This window comes from Panthera onca, chromosome D3 (genome assembly GCF_046562875.1).
Source record: "Panthera onca isolate mPanOnc1 chromosome D3, mPanOnc1 haplotype 2, whole genome shotgun sequence".
NCBI lineage: Eukaryota > Metazoa > Chordata > Mammalia > Carnivora > Felidae > Panthera > Panthera onca.
In genome coordinates, this window is record NC_138350.1 from 7,673,794 (window position 1) to 7,695,523 (window position 21,730).

A 21,730-nucleotide genomic window follows, 5' to 3' on the forward strand; every position below is an offset into this window, starting at 1 on the left:
CAATCCAGCTGAACCACAAGCACTAAGAGTGGGAGGGGGTGGTCTCCCAGAGGAGAATCAAGGTGCTTTTTACCAGAAGAGGGCAAGGAGATGTCCAGGAGGGCAGACAACAGATAACCTCTATGGACATAAAGTTGGTATTTGCAAGACAGCAGGAAGGCCCAGATATTCCTATTACTGGAACAACAAAGAGCTGAATCACCCCTAGTTTGTTGGCTTCCCACAGTGTTTCTGAAGGAAACAGAGCCTGGCAACAGCGTCTTCAGCCCCTCTTCCTGGTGCCTGGAAAGCATTGGCCTCCATCCTCTCTATCCTTTGCCTCTCCCAACTGAGAGGCGAGGAGATTCTGTCTAGGTAAGTACACCACCCTTTAACTGATTAACCAAGAGATCTTGAACAGGTTTTTCCCCTCTCACCACAAACCTTCCGCCAATAAACAGCCTTGGGGCAAGAAGGAGCATTTGGAGGTCAGAGGGGTAGCTCAGGATGGAAAGAGGCTAAGAACAAGGGATTGGCAAAGAGATGGTGATCCTCCCCCTCCCCCTCTTCTATCTACCTCCGTCTTTCTTTTCTCCCTCTCAATCTCTCACTATCCTCTGCAGCCTGGGTTCTCTCTCTCCCCGTGCACATGGCCCAACGAGGTTTCCCCACTGCCCTAAGTTTCCTCTTTTTAAGAACTTGCGTGCACAGCCAGAGTAGTGCCCCTGAATGCTGGTGTTTGGATAAGAGAATCTGATTGGCCCAATCACGGTGAGGGAGGCCAGCCTGAGCCAATCAGCTCCAGCCAGGGTAGTGTCACGTGATCTCAGGCCCGGTTGCCGGAGGGGAGGCCAGGTGTCTTAAACTAGGTGGTGGGACCCGGAAACCCATCCCCGAAAGAATCCATTAAAATCCTCCAGCCTGAAGCTCAAATTTAGTGACTTTTCCCATTTTATGTTCAAAGCGAGCCTTTCTTAGGGCATTTGTGAGGTGGCGGGTGTGAGGTTTGCCTTCCTAGTGAGAGAAAAGAGATTTGAGAACGTTGTCGAGATCTCAAAAAACTCGACAAGCAACCGCCCTTCGGAGAAGACAAGGCTGCGGGAGCCACCGCGCTCCTCTGCTCAGCACTCCCGGGCCTGAGATAACATTTATTTGGGCGCTTGCATCACACATGTGCCACATGACGGATTGCTGGACGTTGACAGCATGGCTCCGATACTAAAAACATATGACTCCATATGGAACGCCGTGGTGTGGGGTGGAAATCCTGGACGGCTCGAGGCTGCAGATGGCCATGTATAATTCACGGGATTTGTAAGACTCTGCATCTGCTCCGTTGCTCATTCTTCAGTTGTCAGACAGACATAATCCCGAGCCTCTTATTTTATAACACAGATCTGCCAAAGGGAGTGGGGAGGGGAGGCGGGGGAGGCAGAGCCGCTGCCAGGAGAACTCAGAAATAATTTGGGGGAGAACATTCGGCGTGTCAGTGAGGACAGAAGCACGCACCACAGGAAGCCCAGGCAAAGTTGGAAACCGGCTGCTGGTTCCCTGGTCCTTCACAGGAGGCCAGGCTCCTGAGGAGCTTTCTGGAAGGAGGTATGTTTTGATCTTGTCTCAATCCTGGGCCTCACTATGGGATTTTGGTTCAACCTGGATTGGCCCTGTGGATGAGCCAGCAGGTCAAATGTCAAGCTGGGTAGGCGTTTTGTAACATTAAGTCAACCCTGCAGTGCACACTGTCTCCCGTTGTCGGGTTGCAGCATTATGTAGCAAAATGAGGTGCGCCTTTTGCATTACCTCCCTGGGAAGGCTCCTGAACCCTTCTTCACTAGATGGGGTACCTGGGGCAGTCATTGCTGGTAGGCATAACTCCTCTGCCCACGCTGGGGTCATCTGCACATGGATTTGGTGCAGGACAAGGGTTTGTTGTCTGGGGACTTTATTTTCAATGCCAGATGCTTAGCCCATGAGTAGGACAGGCCAGAGTGTCAGGGACGTAATGCCCCTAGACGCTGCTCTCAACCAACAGGGGAGGAGAGGTGGTGAATAAATATTCAGCTTCTCACCCCAGTAAGGCAACTCTGAGCCGTGTTCTGCACCGTTCTCCAGGCCCCCCCCCCCCCACCCCCCAGTGGAGAGGGAAAGTGAGCCTCTCTACCTGCACTTCCTGGAATCACCTCCCTCAAGTCTGTTTGCGCTCAGATTCTTGCCTCAGGATCTGCTTTTGGGGAACGGAAATTAAGAAAGAGACCCTCTTTCATGCTTCTCCAGACTTCTAGATTTCCTCTGTCATACTACTGTTCATATTTGGTTCCCAACACTTGTTTAAATGTCTGTTGCCTTTGTTACTCCTTGGAGCAGAGACTGTCTTCTTCTCCATTGCTTCCACAGTGCCTGGCACCTAGTAGGTGTTTAATAAACCTTTGTGACATTAACACTGTGAAATTCCTCTGGTTTCCCCACTCACTAGCTATGAGATATTTAGCAGATCACTTAACACCTCCCAGCCCCATCCATTCCCTCATTTGTAGCAAGTGGACGGTAGTAATATCCGTCTCATCTGCTTCATGGAGATGCAGTGAAGATTAAATTAAAGGGTCATGGAGGAATCGTAGTAAATTCTGAAATCCTCAAAGTAATGACCCTACTAGGTCAGGATTTCTAAAAGTGTGACTGGCCTCTGGTTTATATCAGTCCATTTCAGATAATACGCAAAAGCAATTTTATTTGAATTATTTCATATTTACTTGAATTAAACTGGAAAAAAAAAAAAAAAACATGAGCAGCCCATCAAACTCAAGTGTGTTCATTGTGGATGCATTTGGCTTTCAGTAAGCGAAAACTCAACCAACAGCAGCTTAAACAAGTAAGGGGGTAATTTTTTTTTCAGTTACTAGGATTTTTGGACATCAGCAGTCCAAGGCTAGTGTAGCTATCCAAGGATGTTGTGAATGATCCAGGCTCCTTCTAATTTCCTGCTTTCATTCTTGGCATGAGGCTTTTATCCTCATGGCCTCAAGATGGTTGCTCTTCTCCAGGCATTGCACCCTCATTCCAGGCAGGAAGAGAAAGAGGGGGAAGGAAAAGGCTGTACCAGCTGAGTCTGTCTACCACCACCACCATCATCGTCATCATTAATTTTTTAATTAGGAAAACAAAGAGTTTTCTAGGAACTCCATCCAACAGATGTCTGCCTACATTTCATTGGCTAGAACTGAGTTCTCTGGCCACTCCTAGCTACATGGGAGTCTGAGAAGGCATTTTTAACTGGGCATATTGCTTTCCTGACAAAATTGGTACAGGGACTGCAACTTCAGATATAGCTTAGTGAAACAAAAGGAGTAGGTTTAAATACAAACACCAAATGAACAATAATACTGCTGGAACCAAGTCTGAGATACCCCCACTCCCTTTGCTCCATTCCTCTGTACTTACCTTTATTATCAGAGTTATACTTTGTTTAGATTCTTTTCTTTCAGCCTCTGGTACCTGTGGACTTCTTTTTTTTTTTAATGTTTTATTTATTTTTGAGACAGAGACAGAGCATGAACAGGGGAGGGTCAGAGAGAGAGGGAGACACAGAATCCGAAGCAGGCTCCAGGCTCTGAGCTATCAGCACAGAGCCCGACGCGGGGCTCGAACTCACGGACCGTGAGATCATGACCTGAGCCGAAGTCGGATGCCCAACCGACTGAGCCACCCAGGTGCCCCTGGACTTCTTGAGGGCAGGGCTGTGTTTTACTCAATATTGTATCCCAAGCACCTAACACATTGCCTGGTATCCAGCAGGTAGAACACATATTACTATTCATTGTTTCGTGTATTTGTTATTTATTATTCATCTTTCTCAGCAAGGTGCTAAAACACTTTGAACCAAGTTTTATGACTTTCTTAAAATAAAAATCAATCAAAAGTATTATATTGGGTGAAAGAAGCTTTATACAAAAGAGAATATATGGTATGATTCCATTATATCTGAAGTTCTAGAACAGGCTAGGCTAACCCATAATGAAAAAAATCAGAACAGCCGTGTCCTCTTGGTCGAGCAGGTGTGGGTATTGACTGGGAAGAACAGGAGGGAACTTTCTGGGCTTGGTGATGATCTGTACCTTAGGCTTACACGGTTTAGACATTTACCAAAACTCACAAAATGACATACAAAATATTTGTGCATTTCACTATACTTCAAGTTCACCTGAAAAAGGGAAAACAAATATTGAATTTCTGGTTAATGACACACAAGTTGGAGTGTTTAAGAATGAACTGTATAATGCCTCCAACTTATTTTGAAGAGAGGGAGAGAGAAGGATAATGATTAGATGGATAGAAGGATAGAGAAGTTGATAGCCATGTAGTGGAATAAATGTAACATAATGTTAATTGTAGAATGTGGGAGGCGGATACATGGGTGTTCACAACTCCTACTTTTATGTATGTTTGGAATTTTTCATAATAAAATATCGGGGGAAGAAAAGACCAGAAAAAACCCTCTGCCAACACTGAAGTAAGATTGATGAAGGGTGCTGCATTTGTTAGGGCTGCTGTCACAAAGTACTACAAACTGGGGCAGTTCTTACATGGTAGCTCAGGCCTCCAAGCATGAGGGTTCCAGGGAATAAGGTGATTTTTTAATGACTCAGCCTCAGTAGTCAGAGTGTCACTGCTCCAGACTCCTTTGGGCAGAGCAGTCACAAGCCCATCCAGATTTAAGTGGAGAGAACAGAGGAACACCCCGTCTTAATGGGAGAACTAAGAATTTGAGGTCACTAAAAAAAACAACACATTTTTAATGTCTATTTATTTTTGAGAGAAAGAGCGTGAGAGGGGCAGAGAGAGAGAGGGAGACACAGAATCAGACGCAGGCTCTAGGCTCCGAGCTGTCAGCACAGAGGGCGACACAGGGCTTGGGCTCACGAGCGGTGAGATCGTGACCTGAGCCCAAGTCGACACCCAACCAACTGAGCCACCCAGGCGCCCCTCGAGGTCACATTTTAAAACCACCACCAATCTAGAGTTATCTGCCACCTAGCCTGTTTCTTTCAGGAGAAAAAGAGGAGGAAGACGTTTCTTATCTCTGCAAAGAGAAGAATGAAACTGGGTGCTTACTCAGTAAACACATTGCTCTGTGACTTGCTTTGACTCGGGCAGGGAGGGCTTCCTTTGGCAGGAGCCAAAGCTAAGAGAGCCGGGAGACAGCAGGTCGCAGCACTGGACGTGGCTACAGCTGATTCCCCCCGACCCTCCCCGCTTCTGCCCCATCTCAGTCCCTGACCTTTTGACTTTGAGTGTACCACCCACCCTTCCGTATGGTTCCTCCCATCACCGTTCCACCCAAACCTCCCGCCCTAGCCCTGGGTCTCCAGACAGAACAAACTCTCTTACTGGGGAACAATGGAAGCCTTTGTCATGTTTCCCTGCCTCGGGTGGGCCACCATCTGTATGGGAATCCAGATTACTCTTGCAGGCTGTGCTGGCGATTACCTCTGAGAATCTCTTCATACCAACGTCTCCTGGCAGGCTGGGGGTAAAGCAGGGCTGCACAATGGGAAGAATGTTATCACGGTAAACCAGGACGGGCCGGGCTTGGCTCCGTTGCAGAAAACACACTTCACTCATGCAGAACACGCCAAATTGAAAAGATTGTGGGTTAATCAAATCCTTTTCTCCTCTGTTTTTATCAAACTCAAGAGGGGCTGGCCTATTAATTAGAAACGCTTTTTCATGTAAAACACGGGCACTTTGGAGATAAGGAGGGAAGACCCTTGATTCTACAGTCACAATGACGTTTTAGTTATTTCATTACAAGACGCCTCATTCACTACTGGCCCCATGGACACAGTGCAGACCTCCCATTGCTCTCCTGGAAAAACTCCCTGAGACTCAGAAAGTTTCCCTGCCAGCAGACAAGGGCAAGAGTTTCTTTTCCTGAAGTCAGGAAGCATTGAAGACCTCACATTTCTATATAATGCCAGCAGAAAAATTGAGCAGGCTTTTTATTCTGTGTTCTCCAATTATGGTAGCCACTGGCCCCATGTGGCTGTTTAAATTAAAATTAATTAAAATTTAAACTTTGCTTTCAAGTGCTCAATAGCAGCATTGTGGCTGGTGGCTCCTGTACCAGACAAGCACAGAGAGAGAATATTCCCATCATTGCGGAAAGCTCTATTGGACAGCACTGCTTCTTTTAGTGAGCTCACAAAACCTATTTGTCATCTGGAAGCAATAAGAAGAGAATGAGGATGACCCAAGATGAGCCATCTCCTCTACTGGAAAAAGACAAGACCCTGCTATATTTCTGTAGTGACTCTTGTCAGTGCCTCCTGTCTAGCACTATTCCCCTTCTTCTGGCAAAAGCGACCTCATTTTTTATGGGATGGAGACACCCCTCTCCTCTCTGCTATTCACCCACTCTTGTATACACTCTTGGGTACAGGTGGAGCTGACCCATATGGAAGGCCCAGGACGTGAGCCTGAGCAATGGGAATATTCTTTTCCCTTGGCCTTGGTGACCAGTTTAATCACATTGCCCCGATAGAAGTAAACTTTGGGACTTTGGCTGGAACCCGTGGGAAGAAGTGCTCTCTTCCTGTTGGGGTTGCCAAGGTGGTGGGATATAAGGCAGGAACTGCAGGTGGCCATCATACCTTATCCTGGATAAAGGCAGTCTGAAGATGACCCCACTGCAGAAGAAGGCAGAGCAGGGAAAGACAGGGACAGAAAGAGACTTGGTGACACCTGTCACCTCTTGGGTCCAGCTGTATTTGATGACAGAGCTAGCCTTCAACTTCCCAGTCTCATGAAGCCATCATTATTAACACCTTGGTGCTGCTGATTGTTCCAAACCCTCTTCCAAATCCTCATACTTAGGCCTGTTTACACTGGGTTTCTGTGACTTACAACCAAAAGACTTCTGGCTAATCTATGCTCTGAGAATGGAGATCTATCTACAAAGGAAAAGGAGGCTGTTTTTTGATTTTGGTTTTGGTTTGTTTTTTCCCTTCTATTGACACGTTTCTAGTCCCAAGCTATTATTAAGATCTACTTCATGTGTTAGGAAGGTATTGGTTCCATATAGGTCTCCCTGCACCTACCTGATTCCAGGTAGGCTCTAGCTCAATCATGAAGCTCCCGACTCAGGGGAGCCAGTTCCTTAGGCTGAGGCTACACCAATCAGATTCCCCCTTTCTTAAGAATTTGGATAAAGTTGGGGCACCTGGGTGGCTCAGTTGGTTAAGCATCTGACTTTGGCTCAAGTCATGATCTCACAGTTCATGAGTTTGAGCCCCGGATCAGTTCTGCACTGACAGTGTGGAGCCTGCTTGGGATTCTCTCTCTCCCTCTCTCTCTCTCTCTCTCTCTCTCTCTCTCTCTCCCCCTCCTTCATTTGTGCTCTCTCTCTCAAAATAAATAAATAAATAAACTTAAAAAAAAAAAAGAATTTGGACAAAGTTGAAATGAAGACTGAGTTGGCGGTGGGGGGTCCACGTCAGTGGGAGCACTAGACTGAATGGCCACTTTGGGTGCTGAAAGCCTCTAAAGGCTCTGCTCTCCCCTGTGCCTGAGACACATGTCCTTTTCATAACCCACGCTGAACTTGAGCTAGTTAAAGCAGGTGTCTGTTCCTCACAACAAAATATGGCTGGTTAAGGGAGCTTGAAAGGTGTTGTATTTGGACCAAGCAATTTCATAGGAAATTATTTCCAGAAGGGGCCAGGGTATATGTGCAAAGATTTAGCTATGAGGATATTTAGGGCAATGCTTTTTATCCTACTAAGAAGTCGGGAAGAACCTGTTTACAATAATAGAGGTTCAGCTAAATGCCTTCTGAGACACGGTTTTAGGCACGTGGTAAATACTTTCTGAGGGAATGAATGAAATATTAGGTAACCATAAATTTCTGCTGGAAAGAGGAACCTGTTAATGTGGAATATAGTCGTGATAATATTAAATGAGAAAATGTTAAGAAATGATATACTCTGTATGATCTCATTAAAAGAGAAAATCACCATATGCTTGCATATGCATTGAAGAGCATTTGGAAGAATCATTAGCACCAAGGTGTGAATACTAATAGCTTCTGAGTAGGTGCAACTGTGGTTTTTGTTGTTTCTAATGTTTTCTTGCTTGCTTGCTTCGTTTTCATTTCGATTTTTGGTAATGAATATTGCTCTCACTGTTAGAAAGTACCAGCCTTCTCCTCTCTTATATAAAATAGCAAGGGGCATCTGGGTGGCTCAGTCGGTTAAGTGTCTGACTTCAGCTCAAGTCATGATCTCACGGTTCGTGAGTTCAAGACCCACTTTGGGTTTTCTGTCAGCACATAGCCGGCTTCAGATCCTCTTTCTGCCTCTCTCTGCCCCTCACTCACTTTCTCTCTCTCTCTCAAAAATAAATAAGCATTAAAAAAAAAATCATCAAATGGTGATGTTTCTATTAAAAGAGTATTAAACCTTCAGATGAGTTTAAGTTCTGGGACTACCAAGCAAGGATTCTCACTTGCTCCTAACAATCACTGGGTGAACAGCACTCTCAGAAAGGGGGTCTCCCCCACTTACCTCCCATCTCCCTTCCCCCCATCACACCATGTGATTTGGGAGGAAGGCTGCCTGTCATGGTTAAGAACATAGACTCTGGAGTTTAAACTCGTGCTCTACTACTTACTGGGTGTGAAATTCGGGGCAAGTTGCAGAGCCTAGCTAGGCCTCAGTTTCCCCACCTGGAAAATGGGGATAATATGTATATATACAGCAGAAAGCTGCCAAAGGCTCCTATGAGTTGATGGCAGGTACAGGTCCCTCTGTGCGAGCACAGAGCCAGATCTCTACAGACAATGCTATTGTCACTTGAAAATAGGGAGATAGGAACCTAAAATTCCTGGATGATCTGAAATTCTTAGATATATACCCCAAAGAACTGCAGACAGAGACTCAAGCAGATACTTGTATGCCAGTGTTCGCTGCAGCATTATTCTCTATAGCCAAAGGGTAGAAACAATCAAATGTCCGTAAGGTGTTGGATGGATAAAATGTGGCATATCTAGACAATGGAATAATCTTCAGTCATAAGGAGGAAGGAAGCACTAACACTTGCAACAATGTGGATAAACCTTGAAAACATGATGCTGGGTGAAAGTGGACACAAAAAACCACATGCTGTATGATTACACTTGCATGAAATGTACCCATAGAGACAGTAAATTAGAGGCTATCAGGGGCTGGGGGGAGGGGAAGGGAGAAATTATTGCATAATGGGCACAGGGTTTTTATTTAAGGTGACGAAAAAGTTTTGGAAATTGATAGTGGTGACGGTTTCATAACATTGTGAATGTACTTAATACCACTAAAGTGTATCTACTTAAAAATGGCTAAAATGGCAGATTTCATGTTATATATATTTTACCACAATGAAATTTAAAAAAAAAATGGAGTAGGGGTGAATTCTGATTCCTGAATGCCTGCTTCAAATAACTCACATATCCTCTTTGGATTTCACATCCTGTTCAGTGACCAAATCGGCCCTGATAACCAAACGCAATCAGCATGTTAACTTACTTCCAAATCAGGCCCTAGAACCCTGGCCAGGGATGGAATGGGATACAATTGCATGTTGCAGTCTCCCCATTCAAAGCAATCTTTATTGAACACCCACGATGTGCCAAGCACTGAGCCAGTTGGTAGAAATGAGGTCACTCACACCATGTCTGCCCTCCTGGAATTTATGTGCTAGATAAAAATTACTGCATGATCATTTTGGCCTTAGAGGAGGCATCAGGAGCTCTGATGACCTAGAGGAAAGTTACTAACCTTCATGGGGGGGCAGGGCGTAGTCCCAGGAGGTTTCCCCAGGAAGGTTGCATTTACTCTAAAACCTGAAGAATAAAGAGAACTAGCCAGAGACAGAGCCAAAAACCAGGTCAGGTCAAGACCTTTACCTGATGGAGCCCTATGTAGGGCTCAAAAGAGAAATAATACTACACAGCAAAATTAGTACAAGGGAACTCTAAAAAATGTGATTTCCTCTGTGTTCAATACTTTTTCAGCGAAAGATAAACATTTCAATTATTTCAAACACTTGGAGCATCTGCTTTGCTGGTGCCCTATGCATGAACTGAATCTTTTCACAGTGATCAGAAGAATATTCCAGAGGGAAGAGTCAGTTCAAAGGCTCAGAGGCAGAGTGGGCATGGCTTTTACAGGAACTTTTCAGTCCTTGAGTGGTGGGATCATAGCATGGGAGGGAAGAGCACCAGGTGTGAAACTGGATAGGAAAGCAGGGCCCAGTCATGAAGATTCCTTGCAGGCCATCTGAAGAGTTTCAACTTGATCTTCAAGGCCATAGAAAGTCACTGAGTTTAAGCTGGGAAATGATATGTCACAGTGTTTTTAGAAAGATCTTTCAGAGTTAACAAAATGAGATATTATTAGCCATAGCGGTTAGGGAAATTGCTTTAAAAAAAAAAAAAAAAACCCTGCAGGCACAATTTTTAACTTGACAGTGTTTCATAGACATTCTGGAGTGGGTTTTTTTTTTTTTAATTCATTATGCTGACACTAACTATCAAACCCCATTCCCTTGAGCTCAGCTGTGTTGTAGCTGAAAACTTGTTCAGTATGTTTACTCCACACACCACCCAATTTTCCAAATCTCTGCAAATTTGCCCTTAACAGTAAAATACTGGGTACAGAGCATCTTCCCACTCCACCCAAATTATCCCCCTTGGCGTGTGCTAACAGTCTGATGCTATGATAGCTGTTGTGATGGAAAAGATTGGAGCCATTTCTTATTTGTAAGCCTTTCTGGAGGAACTTGTGGGAGTTTTCTGTTGTAACTTTGTGGATATCACAGCACGGGGTCATTGGCAATTCATCAGCCCTCTGTAACAGAGGAGACTGGATATGCTGCAGTAACAAACATCTCTTAAGTCTTCATGGGTTACAACAACACAGGTTTATTTCTCACTCATGCTATATGTTGATCACGGGCATGTTCCATGTCTTCTTGTTGGGGTCCAGGCCAATGGAGTGGCCTCTATCTGAGACATCACTGGGCTTGTGGCAGAAGAGGAAAAAAACATGGTGAACCATGTTTGCTCTTAAAGCTTCTGCTGAAAAGAAATGTGGACTCATCATCTCCCCAACCTTTCACCTTCCCTCCATTGGCTGTCTTTCAGCCATTGTTAATATTATCCTGAGTAATTACAATGATAATGAAAAGAATTATACTAAATCTCATTTACTGAAGACCTAATGAGTCCCAGACATTATGATAGTGCCTGCTGGGCCTCATCTGATTTAATCTTATGCAATAGGTACTCTTATTCTCATCAATCCAAAGATAAGAAGATGGAAAGCTTTGTGAAGTTAAGAGATTTGCTTAAAATCAACAGCTAGTATGTGGGGAGAGTTTGGGTTCAAGGCCAGGCAGTCTCACTCCAGAGCCCATGTTCTCAGCTGCCATACCTTTGTTTCCTCCTTTTCATCAACTCCTCTCTCCTCCTTGACCTCTACACCCATTGATCATATTATTTTTGGCACCTATCACCTAATTTCTCTACTATCTTAAGCCCTATTACTTGTTGCCTGGACTATTGCAGTATCCTCTTGAGTGGTTTCTCAGCCTTGAGGCTTTGCCTCATCTTGGTCACACTGCCATATTTCTCTTCGGGAAGCATGGGATTGATCATGGTCCTCTTCTGCTCAAAAACCCCAGCGGATCCTCATTGTCTAGTAAAACAAGCTATAGTTTAGCATCCAAGGCCTCCATGTCTGACTTCAGCCTGTGGAATCCCGGTTTGTTGTTCTTCTGTGGCAGCTAGATTGGACTAATTGTGTTAAGAACATTATTTGCATTCTTACATTCATTCTTACAAATTCTCACCACCCCCACCCCCTAATTCCCACTGAAATTCTCCATTACTATTACTTGAGTATGAGTCTTATGAGTTAGCTTCCCATCAGGATCTTGAATTCTTATGGGAAGTCATATCATGATGGGGGAGGGCAAACCATAAAAGTAACTTAGTGTTCCATGAAAACTAGTTGACAGAAGTAAAGAACACTTTTCTGCCAATAAAACAAAGCCAATAGGACAAAAGACAGAGAAAATGAGAAGTCTTATACTAACTTGCATTAGAGACTAGCCATCATGTATTTTTTTTAAATTAAGGCATAAATGTATAAAGAGCACATATCTTAAGTGTACAGTTCAATGAATGTTGGCAAATGTATACCCTTCTGTAACTGCTGCTCAGCTCAAGATACAGAACATACTGAGCATCCCAGAAGGTTCCCTCAAGATACAGAACATGCCCAGCATCCCAGAGAAGGTTCCCTTGCCTCACTTGCCCATTAATACCCATCCCTACCTTACCAGAGGGAATTGTTATTTTAACTTTGATTCTTTTTCCTGTTCTTATCCTTCACGTAAATGAATTCATACAGTGTCTGGTTTCTTTCACTCAACATAATTTCTGTCTCTCATAGTTTTCATTACTGCATAAAACATAAAATAATTTGCACAAACTTAAGAGAAAAAGTTAACATTGAAATGATGGTTTTCACCAAGAAAAGACATGGAGGACCCAAACCAATTTAGTACAATGAATCCCACCCCTGAAGCATGAGGATGCAATGATGAAAGGAACCAGAAGTTTGGCCCTCATTTAGTCCCAGGGCAAAGAAAACATTAGCACATTAAAACTTGTCCAAAGGAGGTTAAGGGTGGGAACTGGGTGGAGGAAAGGAAGGGGTCTGAAGAAGGAGAGGTTTGTAGTTTGATGTAAAGCACATGTGTTTGGGGTCTTTTTAATTAAAAAAATTTTTTTAAAGTTTATTCTTAGAGAGAGAGAGAGAGAGAGAGAGCAAGTGGACGAGGGGCAGAGAGAGAAGGAGACAGAGAATCCCAAGCAGGCCCCGCACTGTCAGCACGGAGCCTGATGCGGGGCTCGAACTCATGAAACCGTGAGATCATGACCTGAGCAGAAACCAAGAGTCAGATGCTTCATTGTCTGAGCCACCCAGGCACCTCAGGGTCTTTTTAAACATTACAGACCTGTAACTTTTCTTCCTGGCTCTCGTTGGGTTGGCATCTGTATAAATCATCACGTTGCCCAGGTGTCTGTGGGATCTAGGATTGGCCTCCTGACCACTGCCGTCACCCTGGAGATCTGGGGGAGGTGGGCAGGAGAAGGGAAAGCTTCCTGGGGATGTGGAAGTCCTTTCCCACCTTTGCAGCACCCTTCCTAGCACATGGCCCATAGCAGGTGGGACTGTGTGACCCCAGAGTTATCCCCAACCAGGGAAAGAGCCAGAGTATTTATACTCCAATATCATCAGTTATTGGTTAAGAGCTGGATTCGGGATGGGGCATGGAAGAGAGGGGACAGGCCGTGTAATAAATTCCCAAGAACTTTAGGTGCTTCATATGCTCAAGCTGAGAGAGTTCTGGAAATCTGCGGGCAGTCCTTGGTCAAAGAGAATAGATGCAGGCTGACAGGAGTGAAAGCACATGGCGAGATTGCATGCGTAAAAATGGAGAAGGGCTATGAAGGTATACAGGTGGAGCCCTGACAGCATCTGCTCCATCAGGGAAATGGGAATACACCAGTACATGCCTCACGTGGTTGCCTTGAGGGTCACACGAGAACCTGCTTCTAAGGCATTTAGCCGAGGTCCTGGCCTGCAGTAAATGCTTGGTAACCGGCAGCTGCTACTCTTAACACCATATACTGAACTGATGATTTGCAGGAGTGGCACCTCCAGATGGACCCAGGGAAGAAGGTGGACATGAGGCATGGACTGTAAAGGAAAGCATGTAATCCCCAAATCCCCTGTGTTGCCCAATGACTGAAACAAGCTAGGGCACTTAATGCCTTCTGCATAGATCGTTATTTGGATGCTGTGATGGAAGGAACCAGAAGTTTGAGCCTAACTTAACCCCAGAGCAAGTAACACATTCAGACTTTCCCAAAAGAGGTTAAGGGTGGCAACAGGGTAGAGGGAAGAAAGGAGCTAGAGGAAGAGGGGTGGATTAGCCAGGGTTCTTTGGAACAACAGAACCAGTAGATACATAACAGGAGATTTGTCATGACATACTGGCTCACAAAATAATGGAGGCTGAGAAGTCCCATGATCTGCCATCTGCAAACCCAGCAAAACTAGTGGAGTCATTCAGCCCAAGTTCCGAGGCCTGAGAACCCAGGGAGCAATGATTTAAATCCCAGTTGGAAGGCCTGGAAGATGGATGTGATGTCTCAACTCCTGGAGTCAGGCAGGAAGCAAAAAAGGGGCAAATTCCTCCTCCCTCTGCCTTTTTCTCTACTCAGGCCCTCAAAGGACGAGATGGCATCCCTCGACATGGGGGAGGACCATCTGCTTTTACTGAGCTCACTGATTCAGGTGATAATCTCATCAGGAAGTATCCTTACAGACTTACCCAGAAATCATGCTTTCTCAGCTTCTCAGCTTTCTGAGTGGCCCTCAGCCCAGTCATGTTGACACATAAAATTAACCATAACAGAGGGCTTTGTAGTCTTGTGTAAGGCATAAGCGTGAGTCTGACTCAAGGTCCTGGAATAGAGCATTTCCTTTACCTGAGCCCCCAGCTATCCTGGGTGGAGGACAGATACTGCAGCCAGAATGATGATCCGGGATGAGCGCTGGGGCAACGATGAGCAGGGCTTGCGAAGTGAATCCCAGCCCTGCTGTCCCCTGAGGTCCCCTACTTTTTGCAGGCTCATCAGAAGGCTGTGTCTCCTGCTCACTGGCTTGTTCATAAGCATAAATGACAGTATTTCAGAGCTGAATTTACTGAAGAGGGACAAAGTTCAAAGATCGGGTTAGTTTCCTGGCTAATTTCATGGCATTGTGTCTGGAGGGTAATTATCATTAGGCTTGCAGAACTCATTGTAGTTCTTTACTATAAAACCCTCTACAGATCCGGAAGCTGCAATGGGAGACAGATGCCCCAGCATCCAGATGAGTGAACTGTCACACTCAGGGCCAAGCCTGGTGATGTGCATACAGTAGGCACTCACTATAAGCTTCTTGATTGGAAGAGAGAGCATGAACAAGAGAGGAGACATGGAGATGGGAAAGGGAGAGAAGAGGGAAGAACAGACATGAGGAAGGAGTGAGGCAGAGACACTGGTGGGCCCCACAGAGGGATGGGGGTCTCTGCTTACCTGGGGTGAGTGACTGTGGGCCAGTGAGCCCAGGGACAGGGCTGTGAGCCCCAGGCCAATGGCTGCTCCACCTCCACTCCTCGGAAGCACAGACCTCTCCTGCCTCCTCGTAGGGCTGGCAACTCTGTCAGTTTCCTTTGAGGAAGCTTCCAGAATGAAGAAGCAGCTGCCCTGATCCACACCAGTTTGAGACCTGTGACAGGTCAGTCCCCTCTCTGCACCTTTGTTTCCGTCTCTGTACAATGGACATCAGGGGGCCCAGTCCCCCATTTCTTCTCAGCTTCCTATCTTACACTTGACCTACTTTATCCACTAACAATTCTGCTGGCCCCTAAAGGCATTGTGGCCTGGGACCCCTGGTCCAGGACTTCCTAGTGTTTTTATTCTCTGAGTGAGTGTCACAGTGTTATTTCTGAGCTCTATAGAGACAGGCATCTGATTCCTGACACCCCACATGGTATCTTGAGACACGTGCAAAGAGTAGCAGCAATGCTGCAGATTCTGCAGTAGAAACTTCTTAGCCTTTCTTTATTATTTGTTAGTTAATCAAATATCAAGCAGCTCTGTTATTTGGAAATATTGCCATGAAACAGAGAACACTCAGTTTGTTGGCTTTCCAATTCAAGAATCCTTTGGGATTCACTTCCTGGTTGGTTGGTGTTTATCTTCAAGTAGGTTTTGCGAAAAGGTCACACGATGGGGCCTGGGTGGCTCAGTTGGTTATGTGTCCGACTTCGGCTTAGGTCGTGATCTCACGGTACATGGGTTTGAGCCTCGAGTAGAACTCTGCTCTGACACACGGAGCCTGCTTGGGATTCTCTCTCTCTCTCTGCCCCTCCTCCACTTTTATGCTCTCTCTCTCTCAAAAATAAGTAAATGTTAAAAAAAAAAAAAAGGATCACATGAATATTACGTTTGTTGAGTCTTTAATTATCTTAGAATGTCTTTATTTATTTATTTATTTATTTATTTATTTATTTATTTATTTTTGAGAAAAAGAGAGCTTGAGCAGGGAAGGCGCATAGAGAGAGGGAGGGAAAGAATCCCAAGCAGGGTCCACACCCAGTGCAGAGGTGAACATGGGGCTCGATCTCATGACTGTGAGATCATGACCTGAGCCAAAACCGAGAGTTGGATGTTTAACCAACGGAGCCACCCAGGCGCCCCTAGAATGTCTTTTTGTTGCCTTGTCACATGAGTAATAATTTGAGTACAAAATTACTGGGTCACATATTATCTCCTCTATAATTATGAGAACATTGTTTTAGCATTTAGGGTTGCATGTGAAGAATCTGATTTTTATTTTTCTCAGGTAACCTGTGTTTTGCAGCCTGGATCCTTGTAGGTTTTTCTGTCAAACATTGTCAAGGGTATGTCAATGTGTGTGGGAGCTTGTCTTTAAGATGGACACTATCGGGGCGCCTGGGTGGCACAGTCGGTTAAGCGTCTGACTTCAGCCAGGTCACGATCTCGCGGTCCGTGAGTTCGAGCCCCGCGTCAGGCTCTGGGCTGATGGCTCAGAGCCTGGAGCCTGTTTCCGATTCTGTGTCTCCCTCTCTCTCTGCCCCTCCCCCGTTCATGCTCTGTCTCTCTCTCTCTGTCCCAAAAATAAATTAAAAAAAAAAAAAAAAAAAGTTGAAGATGGACACTATCAATTCCTTCCTTCCTTGTATGCATGTCTTTCCCAGATTGAGAAGTAGAATCTCTTTCTTCCTCCACTCCCTTGATATGGCCAATAGAGCAAAGTGAAAAAGACTTTGTGACTTCTGAGATTAGGTCATAAGAAAGTCTTAGGCTTTGTTTGGAGCCTCTTGGCATGTTCGCTCTGGAGGAAGCCAGCCACCATGTGAAAAGTCTAGTAACTTTGAAGCTGCCATGCTGTGAGGAAGCTCAAGCTGGCCACACAGAGAGGATATATGAAGACAGAGACAGAGAGAGATGCTCAGCCAAGCTCCCAGTTGTTCTAGCCAGCCATTCCAACTCAGGCACCAGACATGCAGATGACCCAACTCCAGCCACCAACTGATCACAAATGCATGAGTGACCCTGAGTAAGAACACTCAGCGTAGCCCAGGGCACCCACAGATAATAAATTGATGGAGTTTGTTAAAAAATGATAGATAACAAGAAATATATGCACTTAACTTTGCCCAAATAAATCCTTTCCTTTTAATAAATCCTTTTTTTCTGTATACTTGGGCCCTTTTCTCCTGACCCAGATGGCATTTTTGTCCTTGCTTGGTATTTTTCTTTAGTCCCGTTTTCCCCCTTTGTGACTACCCATTATTCTTAAGCTGCTCTATTCCTGAGTAATCTTTCTGGTCATAACTTTCACAGTCTTGCCCCTCTCCTCTTTATTCTGGAAGAGCTTCTCAAGTCTGTCTTCCATGCTACTGATTTTGGTTTTCTACAGGGCCAATTCTGTGCTTTAACTGCCTCTATGGGGGATTTAAATTCAGTGAGTGCAATTTTAGTTTTCTTTTTGCTTTTTCAGTTCTGTCCATACTGTCCTTAGAACTACCCGCTCCAATTTTTATTGAAAGTATGCCTTTTTCACATTGTATTTAGTATGCAAAACAAGTGTTCATTTTTTTCTTCTGGGACACACAGCAATTTTTTTTCAGAGGTAGTTTCTTCCTTTTAGGAAAGCGTTTCCTTTCCCTCGTTATGTACTGTTTTTTCATATCCTCTGTTGATTTATTTTTGTTTATTCATTCTTGAATATGCTGGTCATTATCCAGGTCCTGTGCTTGCCAACAGACGGGGTGTGGGACTTGTCCTCCGTACCGCTCATGGCCCACTCTAGTACTGGCCGATCCCTGCTACCTTATCATCTACACCTGGAAAGGGAAGGTTTGTCTGTGTGACAGCCACCACATGTGTCAACCAGGCTTTCACGTGCTGCACTGTGGCTGACTGATCATCTTGTCCCACTGCACGATCAAATCGGTTCCTGGCCATAACGGGCTAAGGGAGAACATTAAAACTGCAACCCCTACTCTGTCTCTGTTCCTCCCTCATCTGTAACACTCCTGGAAGCTGTTCCTCTCAGGATATAAAATGCTTTTGACATTCTTTCCTCCATTTCCCCTGTCGTCCCCCGATTTTTGCCTTCTGGAAACTTCAGTCTCTAAATAGTAGAAGCATGGGCCAGCAAGAAGGAAGAGTATTTTGCCTACAGAATTGTCCCCTATACAGTGGAGAAAACTCCCTCCCCTCCTCACTACCTTGATTTTCTGGTTGGCACAGACTCTGGATCTCAGAGTCTGGGGTTGCAAGTGGGGAAGGAGTTGAGTATTTCCCTCCCTCCTTTTGTCCTGGAGGGGTGCCCTGTTTCAGACGATAAAACTTGAATAGGTTCCCGATTGTTTATCTCAATCCGGCTCCATCTGCCTTATATTTATGGAAATTCCTCCCAGATTCTGGCAACAGGCGCCTGTCAGTCTTGGGTGTCAGCACTGTGAGTTTTCAATTCTTGCTGCCTTCTTAGGTATTTTAGTGGAAAGCTGGGAAAATATGTCTCAGAGGCTGCTACTCTGGTGCCAGTTTAAATCAATGACACACAACCTCTTCCTTTCACCTACTTTTTTACTCATTCACTGATTCACTCAAAAACATTCATAAAGCACCTAAAATGTACTGGATACTATGCCATGCACTGGGAATAAGGAGGTGAATTGAAGCTCCATCCGGCCCTTGAAAGGGACTATCTTTTGGAAGAAGCAGATTCATAATTACAGCATTAGTACAAGTGGTGTGTGGTGCTGAGACCTGTATAAACCAGAGAGGTTTGGTGACCTATACAAGGCTGCACAGTAAATCGGAGCAAGATCCAGAGAAGAGGCTGGTTTTCCTGGTTCACCAGTCCACATTGCTGCCACTGTGCCTCCCGGGCTCTTCCTTTCCCACCTTTCCTTTTCCAGTTTTCCCACGGCCAGAATGACCCATAGCCATTGTTCCCATCCTCATAGACATTGTTAAATTTTTTTTAACGTGTATTTATTTTTGAGAGAGAGAGCACAAGTGAGGGAGGGGGAGAGAGAGACACACACACACAGAGAATCCAAAGCAGGCTCCAGGCTCTGAGCTGTCAGCACGGAGCCTGATGTGAGGCTGGAACCCACAAAATGTGAAATCATGACCTGAGCCGAAGTCAGACGCTCAACTGACTGAGCCACACAGGCACTCCCTTCATAGATATTTATATGTGGAGCTCTGTCTTCTCCCCAGCTCTCAGCCCAGTCCCTGGTCTTTCCCACCCTAGAGCTCCTTCCAGGCCATGAACATCTTGTTCCACAAATTAGAGGTATCCATAAGTCTCTGCTAACCCCTCCCAATTTGTGGCTTAACTCCTTTGCTTTTCTGCTTTGCCCAGAGAGTTCTTAGAGTGCACAGTGTGAAGTCTGCGGCTTCAGTATCCAGAGAACCTGACTCAAAGCACTACTAGGCCTCCTCTTTGCTGTGTGCCCCTAGCCAGGTTGCTTACCGTCTCTTAACCTCCAGTCTTCACTTGTAAAACATGAATAAGAACACTGGAGTCCCTACTGAGATATTTAAATGAGCTTATTTAAATAAGCACTTAGCACAGTATTGAGCATATAGTAAGGGGTCAATAAATGATACCTGCCATTATTGGTGTTACTGTAATTATTGCAAGTGTTTTTCCTGTTAGGTTATTTCTCCTGGAGGGCAGGGACTATGTCTTTTCCAGGCTGCCTCTCCAGCACCAACAATGTAAGCCACTGATAAATGTTGATTTGGTGTTTTGATTGACACATTTAAGTCCAATCAAGATGATCAGGCCGCACTCTCAATTGTAAGAAAGTAAACATGAAAAGGAAGTTGTAATCTAGTGGTTCCCAAAGTGAGATCCTTGAAACCCTAGTTTCCTTGTGCCAATCAATTTGGGAAACACTGACACCCCTCTCTTTCTGGAAAAGTCAAATGAAGTTTAGGATATTAAAGGCCCTGACGATTCCTGCATGAAAGAAACCCGTGGAACTTTGTTGCTCCCCTGTTGCCCAAACTTAATTGACCCATAAACTCTTTTCTTATGAGACATCTATTATCAGCTGCGCCCTGGATGCACATCATTACTGAACCCCATCCTGTAGGTACCACCCTGGAGGAATATACCACCAATCTGATTGCCATTAGCAACATTTGGTAGGAGCTAAGTGCACATTCAATATATCCTCCGTGAGGCACTGCTACAAAAAAGCTTTGCCAACATCTCTCACGAGGCCAGTAGCCTATGGGAAAACCGAAGGCACCGTGACTTCTATCTTAACAACAGAGTAGGCATCAATGTGTATTTAAAAAAAAATCCTCCATTTATTGTACAAACTACAATGCATAATTGGTTTTCTATAAGGACAGAATGGATATGGTTCATGTGCACTTACCAAAGGTTACTTGGAACAATGGGACATTTGCAAGTGACCTTGCTCTTATCATAGTCCCTTTCTAAACATCACACATCTTCGAGTTCCTGGCAGAATGACTGTTTTCCTTGTCTGGTAAGAAACATGACATGGAAAGTAAATATTTACTCTTTGCAAAAAATGTTATGGTCAAATGAGATCTGAGGACTCCCAGAATTCCCTCCTAGCATGGTAAGTTGGCTCAAGAGAGAGGCTTATTTCTCACACCTTCCTCCTCACACCCACGGCATCTCTAGCCCAACCAGTCATTTTTCAGCTCGTGGCCTATGCCACATCTCTGCCTAGTTCTCTGCTTTTGCCATCACTGTTCTCCTTGCCCAGAGCACCTTTCGCCTCACTACCAATAACCTCTCCCACCAGACATTTATCACCTACTATGGGCCAGGCTCTGCTAAGAAGTTTACAACTATGACCTGATTTAATAGAAATTTAGGACCCCAATTGACTGATGGGGAAACTGAAGCATCAAGGGGTTACATAACATGCCCCTCTTTACACAGCTAGGCTGGGTGGAGCTGGGATCTGAACCTAGGAAGTTGGGGTCCAGACTCCCTGCATTTACCCTTAAGTGTTCCCAGTTGATTTTTGTTTTTATTGAGGTGAAATTCACACAACATGAAACCAACCATTATGGAGTGCGCGATTCAGTGGCATTGAACACATTCACAGTGTTGTGCAACCACCACCTCTATCTAGTTCCACAACATCTCATCACACCGAAAGGAACCCCTGTGCCCATTAAGCAGTCACTCCCCACCCGCCCCTCCCACAGCCGCTGGCACCCAGCCACCTGCATTCTCCTACTTATTTTGCTGTCCTGTTGAGTAACCAGTTCCCTTTCTGGCACAGTGCCTCATTTTCCTGTGGGGAAATCATTCTTCCCTCACATACAAAACAGCCAGGACTTGGGTTCCTGCAGGATAGTAACTGAGTCTTGCTTACTTCTGCGTCCCCGGTGATCAGCCCTGAGCACAATGCTTGTTGAAACAAGGCAAGCTGGAAGTTCCACCTTTTTCCACTTGTTCTTTGTCATCTATTGAATTTATTGAGGACCTACTATGTGCCACTGTGTGAATGCTCAGAATACCTCTAAGAGGAGGCAGAAAAGAATACCCCTCCTATA

The 21,730-nt window shown here is 45.1% G+C and overlaps 1 protein-coding gene across 1 annotated transcript in view; it reads left to right on the forward strand.

The window, feature by feature from the left end:
* Positions 1-1,439: 1,439 nt before the first annotated feature.
* CUX2 (cut like homeobox 2) overlaps positions 1,440-21,730 on the forward strand; it is a 327,139-nt gene continuing 306,848 nt past the window's right edge. The window contains exon 1 of the mRNA XM_060612293.3: positions 1,440-1,578. The gene's annotated coding sequence lies outside the window, so the exon portion shown is untranslated. The remainder of the gene's footprint in view (positions 1,579-21,730) is intronic.